This window comes from Daphnia pulex, chromosome 3, assembly GCF_021134715.1.
Source record: "Daphnia pulex isolate KAP4 chromosome 3, ASM2113471v1".
Classification (NCBI taxonomy): domain Eukaryota; kingdom Metazoa; phylum Arthropoda; class Branchiopoda; order Diplostraca; family Daphniidae; genus Daphnia; species Daphnia pulex.
This window is the reverse complement of record NC_060019.1, coordinates 3,134,701-3,147,526: the sequence shown is the minus strand read 5'-3', so window position 1 is coordinate 3,147,526 and position 12,826 is coordinate 3,134,701. Positions and strand designations below refer to the sequence as shown.

Sequence of the window (12,826 nt, the reverse complement as noted above, 5' to 3'; positions counted from 1 at the left end):
AAGGCGTCGGACTTCTATGAAAGTAGTTATCCGAAAATTTCGGGTTCGAGTCCCGCCACGATTAATAGCATATGACGTAATTATTAGTTCATTAGTAGTAGATATTCACAAACAAAAGGGAATCACGTCTGATTAATAAAACTATAAATCTATATCGAATACTAAATGAATATCACCGACTTGCATTGCCTTCACAGCGACGATTGAAATTGGCTGCTGATATAGCGTGGCTTGGTAGATAACTTAAATCAATCTCTCTCAAGATAGACAGAGTATATCTGACTCACGATGAATTAGAATGGTTAATTAAGATAAAGCTTGACAATCAGAGGCTTGTTAGCTCAGTTGGATAGAGCGCCATGCTAATAACGCGGACGTCATGAGTTCTTACAGGCCAATATAATGGAGGAATATTTGTTCAGTTCAACAGATAAAGGAACAATTATAAGTTGTACATTATTACGTTAACAATTTAAAAGACGAAGCACGAGTTCCAAAAAGTGAAAAATCTCACGAAGAATCTGCAGGGATGGAATTATGCCAACACCTTAGGGAACAGTTTCAACAATGATAGTATGGTCTATGGCGCTGGTTTTAGGCACCAGTCTCTTTGGAGGCAATGGTTCGAATGCCTTCACTGTCATATTCTCTTCATTTGTTTTTTTTGGAGGGTTAACGATTTTCGATCGTTCTTGACCACGTCTTTATGTAAGGCCTGTTAGGTCAGTTGGTTAGAGCGTCGTGCTAATAACGCGGAGGTCATCGTTCGATCCTCTTACGGGCCATTGTCATTCTTTCATTAAATATTTTTCACTGTAAAAAGGTAAAGAAGCTTTCCAAATATTTTTCATAGAATTTTACTGCAGATATGGCCGAGTGGTTGGGGCAACTGACTCGAAATCAGTTTCTATCTTGGAGTGTTGGTTCGAATCCACTAACCATGTTTTGTGGCATTTAATTGGTGAATGAAAAGACAAAATTTTTGATGAAGTGACGCTACAACTAATTTCTGTTCATTTTTTGGGAGAACAGCAAGTTTTAAATCAGTAGGGGAGTACTTAGTGAGACAAGAACGAAAGGTCTTTAGGTCTTTAATTGCGAGCCCGAAGGGCGAAGCTAATAATCGCATACGCAGAAAAAAAAAGCCATGTCACTTTGTCTGTCTGTATGTAACGCTCCATAGCTCGGGCGTTTCACGATAGATTTCGGACTTTTTGGTCTTAAAAATTAGAAAAAAATATGCGGTGCGACCAGAACAAAAATAATTTCATTTACTTAATTAGTTTTCCTGTAATTAATGGAAAACTGTTAAAATAATTGCATAATGACTAGTGACATCTGGCGGTTGCGACTACCACTTTTTGCTTTAGGTCAAAATAAATCACCACCAGATGTCCATAGCATCGCGGTGATGACGCAATCTTTGATTTGATAAACGTGCATCTCTGTCGTGCAAATTTACCGCCGGAGGCTATGCGTGAAAACACTCTATCCAGCAACTATATCGCCGGAAACCATTTTGCTCTTGCAATAAGGCTGGTCAACCGAATTAGTTGTCGTTGTAGTGGCTATGATTTCAGATTCGTGTGGCGAATATGGCTGGTTCAAGTCCGCCTCCAACCAATATCGTTTACCGTGAACATCGGCGTGAATGGGTTAGGGTATGTGTAGTCTCGGTTCAGAACTGACGAAATATCGCGATGAAAATTTTCCAATAAAAAACACGACACTGACGCACAACAATCACTTTCATTTGATAATGGATCGAATTAAAAGACGAAAAATAGATTTTTGGTTATAGCGCTGGCATGATAATGAAGAGGGCCATGGATCAAGTCTCATTATAGATTTACTTTTTTTTTAGAATAAATATATTGTTTTGACCCATGCCCTTTGTTAAACATCTCCCTCTCGACTCAGACAAATCAAATTTCGCGATAGAATTTTTTTATTTTTATTTTTTACACCATGTGTGGTCTATGGCGCTGGTTTTAGGCACCAGTCTCTTTGGAGGCAATGGTTCGAATGCCTTCACTGTCATATTCTCTTCATTTGTTTTTTTTGGAGGGTTAACGATTTTTGATCGTTCTTGACCATGTCTTTGTTTGAGGCCTGTTAGCTCAGTTAGTTAGAGCGCCGTGCTAATAACGCGGAGGTCATGAGTTCGATCCTCTTACGGGCCATTGTCATTCTTGCATGAAATATTTTTCACTGTAAAAAGGTAAAGATGCTTTCAAAATATGTTTCAAAGAATTTTAATGCAGATATGGCCGAGTGGTTAAGGAAACTGACTCGAAATCAGTTTCTATCTTGGAGCGTAGGTTCGAATCCACTATCCATGTTTTGTGGCATTTAATTTGTGAATGAAAAGACAAAAAATTTGATGAAGTGACGCTACAACTAATTTCTATTCATTTTTTGGGAGAACAGCAAGTTTTTAATAAGTAGGGGAGTACATAGTGAGACAAGAACGAAAGGTCTTTAATATATGTGATGGCCTTGGAAAAGACAAATCAAGATCTACCAAGCACCAGGGTGGCCCTGGACAAGGCATGCTCTCCACAGTGGTCCGTCCGAGTGGTAACAACAGTCAGGTTCATTTAAGTCGAGGTCTGTGATGATAGGCCAGGTTTAGATAGTTTCTGAAAGTAGATGAGAGACAACAAGTACACGGTGCCGAGAATGCACCTTACTATCATGACCAGCGTCTTGAAGTCAGCGCCTTGTTGCTCGGGGAACCAGAGAAGACGGCAGAGGAGGATGAGAGAGTCAGGGCTCACCTGTTAAACAGCAGAATAACTTGCGCTGCCAAGTAATTGTCGCTGACAAAGGTTACCAAGTTTAAACATGCTATTTCAGCGATTTCCCAACACTTGGACAAATGAAAATTTTGCTTGAAATCAATAAAATGAAAAAAAAAACGTAATTGCAATTTTAACTACGATTTTCTTTACATACAGTATAGTTTTCTCGCTACCTCTGGCGAGACCCGAACTCGCAATCCCCGGCTTAGGAGGCTGTTGCCACATCCATTAGGCCAAAATTGGTTGAGTGATGTTCAATCTCCTTATATTGCAAGGCTTTTCCTTTGAAGAAAACGTCCCATGTTATATAACCGTACAGTGATAACTGTCTGTGGACATCGTCTCACTCTTGAAAACCATGTTTTTTTAATAATCTTAACTTCAAACTCTATGTTCAGCTTTCCAGTTCTATAAGTGGACATACATTTACTATTGCAATTAGTTGTATTTAACAAGGCGTTCTACTCTCACAATGAGGGATACTCTTTCTCACTATACTTATATACTATACAATATATACTTCCTTTTGGTTCGCACTTTCCCTACATCAAAGGAACATAGAGAAACACCCTGAAAACTCGTGTTGTCTTTGAACATCTTTGAATTCTGCCCATAACAATCTCATGGTGAATGATAGCATACGACATTAACTTGAAAATTAATGATGAAAAACGACCAATATTAACTAAAATCAAATGAATTTCCGCCCGATAAGGGACTTGAACCCTTGACCTCAGGATTAAAAGTCTCGCGCTCTACCGTCTGAGCTAACCGGGCTTAATAATTGGAATTGCAATAGTTTTTCATTTCGGTTCGTTTTTAAATTTTACGATTGCTTATAAATCTTTACGGACGGAAGTACGGACGTTTTTCTATTCTTCGTAAACAAAATGGGTACACATTCTTTCACCATATAATTTTTCTCTGACTACATTGACTACATTGTAAACTACACTTAAAGATCGCCATAATCCATTTCGGCGCTGGCCTCTGAAAAATAGACACGTTTCTGGAAACGCAAAGTGACAGTTCATTGCTCCCGATACCCGGTTCCGAGATGGATCCCGGGACCTAAGATACCCATGACTGCACAGTTCATATTTGTAATCATGCGTGAATATGATATAATAGTAATCAATTGAAAATGATTTTTTCCATTAGAAAATACTATGAAGTGAAAGAAACCTCAATGCAACGCAGTTGGTAGGGTTCGAACCTACGCCCTCAGAGAGGAATAGATTTCAAGTCTATCGCCTTAACCACTCGGCCACAACTGCCCTGATTTAACAGACAATCTAGTGATAATAACTATTTTGCTTTACCTACTTTTCGGTTTTACCTCTCGTTTTAGCTTTGAAGAGCAGGTAAAATGAAAAATTCAAATTCCTAGCACTTTCTTGCTTCGTGTAGGTCGTGTGGCCTAATAGATAAGGCGTCGGACTTCTATGAAAGTAGTTATCAGAAAATTGCGGGTTCGAGTCCCGCCACGATTAATAGCATATGACGTAATTATTAGTTCATTAGTAGTAGATATTCACAAACAATAGGGAATCATGTCTGATCAATAAAACTATAAATCTATATCGAATACTAAATGAATATCACCGACTTGCATTGCCTTCACAGCGACGATTGAAATTGGCTGCTGATATAGCGTGGCTTGGTAGATAACTTAAATCAATCTCTCTCAAGATAGACAGAGTATATCTGACTCACGATGAATTAGAATGGTTAATTAAGATATGATTGACCGTCGCAAGCTTCGCTTGCTAGGCCAATCTCAAATTGTTATAAATTCGTCTCGCATCAATTACCTATGTGACTTTAAAGCATAAATGTCAAAATCAAACAAATTTGAGGAACATTTAACAAAATAAAACTAAACTAGTCAGATTTAGAGTCCATAATGGCTAGAACGGCTGACTCGACTGTGTTCTGTTCAGTAGCCGATTCACGACGGTAGAACTTAGAAAAAATGTTTTCGTTGGACCAATGCCCTTGCTTTTAAATGGCTTGGATAGAGACTCCAGAAGAAGCGGCTTTAGACGCCGCTACCCCTCTGGTAGAATGGGCTGAAAAACTGGAAGTGTCGATGCCGGCTTCTCTCAGTTTATCTTTAATCCATCGCCCTACTGTAGCACTCGTGACTGGATTATGTGGTTTGGTAGAACTGATAAGGAGCTATTTTGCGTTTTGTGGAGTTCGGATAATACTGGTTCTCTCTATGTACGATCGCAAACAAGTGAGGGGGCAAATAGCTTTGTTTTGGCTCCACTCGTCAAGTGAGAGACGCATAAGCGGGCCGGAACGTTGAGATTTTCGGAGGGTTCCTAGATCAAAATAAACTTTAAGACCGGCAAATTCAATCGTTTCTCTCTGGATCGATGCAATCTCGGCACATCTCAATAGGGTCGTTAAGGCCAGCAGGGTGGCCAGTTTGCGTGCTAGCTGTAAAAGAGATAAAGTTTGTCCGGCCGTCGCGTCAAGATTGAGAGAGGACTATTGATGGGTCCCATGTTCCGCTATACTTGGGGGTCGGTGGCCTTGCTTGAAAAATACCGTTCATCAGCCGGGTGACTAGGGGATGTTTTCCGATTTCCTCGCGGTTGCCGGTTCCCATGTTAAGAGTAGAAGAGAGCATAGATCTGGATACATTAATAGAGCTATAGCTCATACCCGCTCCAAAAATTCCGGCTAAATAGCAGAGCACCTCCTTCACACCACCAGACATGGGATGGACGTTCCGTGCGTGGCACCAATTATTCCAATTTTTCCACGCTGACTGGTATGCAGCGTTTGTGTTCTTTCTCGTTGCTGAAAGGAGAAGTTCGATAACCTCTGGCGGAAACCCTCGGCTATCGAGACAACTCCCGATAGCCTCCAGGCGACAAGCCGTATTGAGCGGCTGGCTGTCAGTTGATGGAATTCCCCCAACGGGAATGTCAACAGATCCTGTTCCGGGTAGAACATTCGGGGTAAATCCACCGCCAACTCCAGCAGGATCGGGAACCACGACTGTGTGGGCCAGAGCGGCGTGATCATCACGGTTGTTGCCTGGTCCTGGATTAGCTTTGAAAGGCAACGTGGGATGAGACTGAACGGGGGGAAGGAGTAGCTCCTGACGTATTTCCAGTTCAGCGTGAATGCGTCTGTCATCCAGGCTCCGGGCTGGGGAAGCCAGCTTATGAAAATCGGAAGCTGTGTATTCCATGAACTCGCGAAAATATCGACCTTCATTTGCCACACTTGCTGGATCTTTACGAAGGCTGAGGTCGAGAGCTTCCACTCCCCCGTTGAGAGTTGCTTGCGTGATTCTGCGTCGGCAACGAAATTTGATTTACCCGGCAAATACGTTGCATATAAATCAATTTCCCGCTCTTCACACCAATTGTTGATTTCAAGTGCGACGGAACAGAGAGGGCTAGACTTTGTTCCCCCTTTTTTGTTAATGTATGCGACGGCAGTGGTATTGTCAATATTTATTTCTACCGTACTTCGGAATGCCGATGACGCAAAGCATTTCAGACCGTTAAACGCCGCTAATAATTCCAATTCATTAATATGACGATTGGTATCCGTCGTGATCCATTGTCCACCTGTCTTAACATCTTCGCTCACCGCCCCCCAACCCGATAGTGAAGCATCAGAAAAGATTGAGATAGAGGGAGCGGAGATAAGAATTTTCCGACCCTCGGAAAATTTTGCCCGGTTGATCCAAAAAAATAAATCAGATTTGGCCTCCCGCGAAAGAGAAACGGAGACTGAAAGGTCACCCTTTGCTGATTTTGATTGTTGCGTATGGAGAGTTTGTAAATTTCTATAATGCGCTGGGGCGTAATCTACAGATTGGGTTGCCCAGTTTAAAATACCCAAAAGAGATGCCATTTCTCTAAGTGATAATGACATTGACTTGTAGGTTTTACTGCACAATTCTAAAAGTTTGTCTTTCTTCTTTTGAGGAAGACAAAAAGTCATAGAGTTTGTATCGATGACGAGACCAATATATTCGAGTACCTGTGAAGGCTCCAATATTGATTTTTCGCTTGGATAACAAAACCTAAAGACTCGAACAAGTTGACTACTAATTTGACCGCTTCCCGTTTCGATTCCTCAGAATGACCAATGATCAAAATATCATCAAGATATACCACAAAACGGAGTCCTAGTTTACGAAGAAAACCAACGATAGGTTTTAAAAGTTTTGTAAAGACCCTGGGAGCGGGTCCGAGACCAAAAGACATTGAAACGTACTGAAAAATCTCTCCTCCCCATTTGAAACAGAAAAACTTTTTTTGTGAAGGGTTTAAGGCCACGGAGAAGTACGCATCTTTCAAATCCACTTTGGCTAACCAGTCCCCCTGTCTAATGGTATGACGCACTGTATTAACGCCCTCCATTTTAAAGTGCAGGTGGGGTATGAAAAGGTTTAAGGCTTTCAGGTTGATAATAGGACGCCACCCCCCTGACGCTTTCGGTACCAGAAAGAAACCACTTGTAAAACTACAATCGATTGCCCGTGTTATCGCTCCCTTTCTTAATAAGGATTTTACTTCTGCATTACAAATCTCAATTTGGTCGGCACTCATAACGGCGTTATGTGAGATTTTTTGTTGAGTTGGTGGGGACATAAAATCCAGAGTAAGACCTTTTTCAACAGTCTCCAAAATCCATGGGTCACTCGTAATCGTTCGCCACATGTCAATATAACGAGAGATTCGACCACCAAAAGAACAAGGCGAGATTGTTACGTACCCTCTTTGCGATGCTGGATTAGAGTAGTCGATTGGTTTTTTCTGTTGGCTGGCGGAAGTTGGCTGGTCCTTTGAGTGACTAGACGTTTTCTTCTTGGCTATCGATGCTAAGGTGGCTTGGGATTTTGCTTCTTCCACGAGATGCTTCAGGAATTTTCGGCCAAAGAGATTATCGCCGTCGGACCACATGTCGTCTCCTTCCAATAGGCCCAAGTATTCAGGATACACTTGAGAAAGGATGTTGTTACGTCGAGACCTAATAATGTCACGAAACAAAGTGGCCCATGGCCTGATCGCGATCTTGACTGCGTTGCCGTCGCTCTTCGATTTTCTTTTCGATTTTTCGCGGCTAGCAAGGAACAACAGTGGCTTGACCAAATCCAGGACTTTGAAAGACAGCTTCTTAAGGGCTTTTTTCGTCGGTTCTATGTTGGCTTTGGTGGCGTTCGAGCCTTTCGCGGCCTTAAGACGGATGTAGATGGATTCGTCCAAGGTGGGATTTGTCAGCAAATCGGCTTTTCTTTTCAGCGTGGGTTTGTAGATCTCTCTACATTTTTTTACTTTCTCCTCGCTGATACCAGTGACAACCCAGCGGGACAAACTGGTAGACTTTGCCTTGGAAACTTGAAACTTACGGCTAGAACTTTTGAGAATAGAAGAGTCACTCTATCACTACGAACACGAACTATTATCGGAAGATCTAGAAGAGTTAGAGCTAGAGTCTGACGAGCTACCGTCACACGACATTCTTGCTTGAAAGCTAAAAAAGATCTGAGGTATGTAAGGGTATACGCCCACCACCTGGATGTTTTTCTGCTTTTAAGCAGCTAAATACAAAGGTCAACATATAGGTAGTTGATGCGAGACGAATTTATAACAATGCCTTCACTGTCATATTCTCTACATTTGATTTTTTTGGAGGGTTAACGATTTTCGATCGTTCTTGACCATGTCATTATGTAAGGCCTGTTAGCTCAGTTGGTTAGAGCGCCGTGCTAATAACGCGGAGGTCATGAGTTCGATCCTCTTACGGGCCATTGTCATTCTTGCATGAAATATTTTTCACTGTAAAAAGGTAAAGATGATTTCAAAATATTTTTCAAAGAATTTTAATGCAGATATGGCCGAGTGGTTAAGGAAACTGACTCGAAATCAGTTTTTATCTAGGAGTGTAGGTTCGAATCCAATATCCATGTTTTGTGGTATTTAATTGGTGAATGAAAAGACAAAACATTTGATGAAGTGACGCTACAACTAAATTCTGTTCATTTTTTGGGAGAACAGCAAGTTTTAAATCAGTAGGGGAGTACATAGTGAGACAAGAACGAAAGGTCTTTAGGTCTTTAATATATGTAATGGCCTTGGAAAAGACAAATCAAGATCAACCAAGCATCAGGGTGGCCCTGGACAAGGCATACTCTCCAAAGTGGTCCGTCCGAGTGGTAACAACAGTCAGGTTCATTTAAGTCGAGGTCTGTGATCGTAGGCCATGTTTAGATAGTTTCTGAAAGTAGATGAGAGACAACAAGTACACGGTGCCGAGAATGCACCTTACTATCATGACCAGCGTCTTGAAGTCAGCGCCTTGTTGCTCGGGGAACCAGAGAAGACGGAAAAGGAGGATGAGAGAGTCAGAGATCACCTGTTAAACAGCAGAATAAGTTTCACTGCCAAGTAATTGTCGCTGACAAAGGTTACCAAGTTTAAACATGCTATTTCAGCGATTTACCAACACTTGGACAAATGAAAATTTTTGCTTGAAATCAATAAAATGAAAAAAAAAACGTAATTGTAATTTTAACTACGATTTTCTTTACATGCAGTATAGTTTTCTCGCTACCTCTGGCGAGACCCGAACTCGCAATCCCCGGCTTAGGAGGCTGGTGCCACATCCATTAGGCCAAAATTGGTTGAGTGATGTTCAATCTCAAAATATTGCAAGGCTTTTCCTTTGAAAAAAACGTCCCATGTTATATAACCGTTCAGTGATAACTGTCTGTGGACATCGTCTCACTCTTGAAAACCATGTTTTTTTTAATAATCTTAACTTCAAACTCTATGTTCAGCTTTCCAGTTCTATAAGTGGACATACATTTACTATTGCAATTAGTTGTATTTAACAAGGCGTTCTACTCTCACAATGAGGGATACTCTTTCTCACTATACTTATATACTATACAATATATACTTCCTTTTGGTTCGCACTTTCCCTACATCAAAGGAACATAGAGAAACACCCTGAAAACTCGTGTTGTCTTTGAACATCTTTGAATTCTGCCCATAACAATCTCATGGTGAATGATAGCATACGACATTAACTTGAAAATTAATGATGAAAAACGACCAATATTAACTAAAATCAAATGAATTTCCGCCCGATAAGGGACTTGAACCCTTGACCTCAGGATTAAAAGTCCCGCGCTCTACCGTCTGAGCTAACCGGGCTTAATAATTGGAATTGCAATAGTTTTTCATTTCGGTTCGTTTTTAAATTTTACGATTGCTTATAAATCTTTAGGGACGGAAGTACGGACGTTTTTCTATTCTTCGTAAACAAAATGGGTACACATTCTTTCACCATATAATTTTTCTCTGACTACATTGACTACATTGTAAACTACACTTAAAGATCGCCATAATCCATTTCGGCGCTGGCCTCTGAAAAATAGACACGTTTCTGGAAACGCAAAGTGACAGTTCATTGCTCCCGATACCCGGTTCCGAGATGGATCCCGGGACCTAAGATACCCATGACTGCACAGTTCATATTTGTAATCATGCGTGAATATGATATAATAGTAATCAATTGAAAATGATTTTTTCCATTAGAAAATACTATGAAGTGAAAGAAACCTCAATGCAACGCAGTTGGTAGGGTTCGAACCTACGCCCTCAGAGAGGAATAGATTTCAAGTCTATCGCCTTAACCGCTCGGCCACAACTGCCCTGATTTAACAGACAATCTAGTGATAATAACTATTTTGCTTTACCTACTTTTCGGTTTTACCTCTCGTTTTAGCTTTGAAGAGCAGGTAAAATGAAAAATTCAAATTCCTAGCACTTTCTTGCTTCGTGTAGGTCGTGTGGCCTAATAGTACCGAAATTGGAGCTGAATGCTGCTCTACATTCTTCTCGCTTTGCTGCCGCCATCCAGAGCTGTATTACTCATCCTGTTCATCAGAGATTCTTCTGGACAGACAGCAGCACTGTGCTTGGATACTTGCAACGGCGTCATTTAATCAGAATTTCGTGTCCAACCAGATCAGAGAAATCATAACTTTGACTGAAACAGAAGAATAGTGGTTTGTTCCCGGAAGATTGAATCCTGCTGATGCCGCTACTCGGTCTGCCATTGGAGAAGAAGTTTGGCCCAAGATCTTGCAAGACGGTCCCGAATTTCTCCTTAAACCCGATTCTGATTGGCCGACTGATCTACCTTGGTTGGTATCACAGCGGAACTCAAACACACGAAGCAATATCACGTTCACGCAGCCGCGGATCCGTTTGACTAGCCAAAGTTCCGTCTGGATCAGACTAACCTTTCCTCATTTCTTTAATTAGATGGCAATGCTCTCAAATTCGTAAAGCATTGTCAAATGGAAGCCTTTGCCGACGACATCTATCGACTCAAATCGGGAAAAGCATTACGCCCCTCTTCTCATCTGCTAGCTCTGAGTCCAACCTTGGGAGAAGATGGATTATTACGCCTAGGAGATCGAATTGGACGAGCAAAGTTGCCCTATGATGCTCGTCATCCACCTCTGCTACCGAACAAACATCTGTTGACGGAGAGGTTCGTCCGAGTTCTACACGACCAGATGCATCATGCTGGGACGAATTATTTACTTTCCAAACTCTGCCAACATTTTTGGATTATCAAGGAAGAGAATTAGTCAAGAAGATTCGTCGACTCTGTCTCCGATGCATCATGGAGAGAGCTGCTCCCGCTTCTCAGATGATGAGTGACCTTCCAGCCGAACGTCTGAATTCCTTTTCTCCACCATTTACACATGTAGCCACGGACTATTTTGGACCTATCGAAACCAGTGCGGGTCGTAATAGAGTTGTGAAACGTTACGTAGCTTTATTCACCTGCCTGGTAACCAGGGCGGTTCATTTGGAGTTGGCAGAATCTCTTTCAGCCGAAGATTTTCTGTTAGTCTTTCGGATATTCATCGGACTTTACGTCAAACCAGCATCACTTCATTCGGATAACGGAACCAACTTCGTAGGAGCAGAACGTGAATTGAACGAGTTGATCCTGTTGCTGAACGATGGCACGAAACTTGTGAAATTCCGAACCGAAAAACTCATCGATTGGCATTTCCAGCCACCACGAGCGCCGCATTTTGGTGGACCTCATTAAAGTATAGTGCGCTCTACCAAGAGAGCTCTGTATCGAGCTCTGGATTTGGAAAAGGCTGGACTTCACAACCAAACCGATGAGATGATGCGGACATTGTTATCAGAGATTGCAGGCTTCCTGAACGCGCAATCGTTAACATACGCGAGCTCTGATCCGGAAGACTTCCGACCATTGACACCAAACGACTTCCTCAATCGGCCGCCAACAGCTGATTTGTTACCAGGATCGTTCAATAATTCTCTTCCGAGAGAGCGATTTCGCTATATCCGTCGAATGGCCCAGCTATTTGGGGATTTGTGGACGAAGTTGTACCTGCCGTCCCACGTTCCGCAAAAGAAATGGCGATCCTCTCAGCAAAATCTCTCCGTGGGCGACGTCGTTATGATGCTGGATCCTGATCAACCTCGCGGACAGTGAAAAATTGGGCATGTGAGCCAAGTCCACCCTGGAAACGACGGCCTCGTTCGAGTCGTCAAGGTTCAAACTGAAGATGGGGTTTATTCCAGAGCGATCCATCGTTTGTGTCTACTAGAGAGTCCAAAGAAGCTCCGATCAAAGCTAAAGTCACCTCTCTTCAAACAATTCATTGTCTTTATTTGAAACGTATGTTTTCTGCCTTGTAAGAAGCTCACCAGGAATGTTTCGGCGAGAAAAACTTTTAGTTTGATTATTCGCCACTTGGCAACGTTTTGGTTTAAGTCAAATTCTCTTCCTTATATTTCCCGTACTCTTTTTCTCCGTTGTCTTCGTCTGCTATTTAATGGAAGTTTAAAACCAAGCGAGTGGCACTTCTCGTTTTGTTACCTCTGAACATAATTCTACTCTGTGTGTGTTCTAACTTCTGTAAATCAGGTATGATAATTTGAAAATCATGTATGTAACTCTTTCTTAACTAGCTTGTGTTT

At 41.7% G+C, this 12,826-nt stretch overlaps 4 non-coding genes across 4 annotated transcripts; 1 reads left to right on the top strand and 3 right to left on the bottom strand.

The window, feature by feature from the left end:
- Window positions 1–3,999: 3,999 nt before the first annotated feature.
- Window positions 4,000–4,081, bottom strand: Trnas-uga. The gene has a single exon. It is a non-coding gene; the product is annotated as a tRNA-Ser (tRNA).
- A 4,437-nt stretch (window positions 4,082–8,518) lies between these two features.
- Window positions 8,519–8,592, top strand: Trnai-aau. The gene has a single exon. It is a non-coding gene; the product is annotated as a tRNA-Ile (tRNA).
- A 1,335-nt stretch (window positions 8,593–9,927) lies between these two features.
- Window positions 9,928–10,000, bottom strand: Trnak-uuu. Its single transcript has one exon. It is a non-coding gene; the product is annotated as a tRNA-Lys (tRNA).
- Window positions 10,001–10,418: 418 nt separating this feature from the next.
- On the bottom strand, window positions 10,419–10,500 carry Trnas-uga. The gene has a single exon. It is a non-coding gene; the product is annotated as a tRNA-Ser (tRNA).
- Window positions 10,501–12,826: the final 2,326 nt, after the last annotated feature.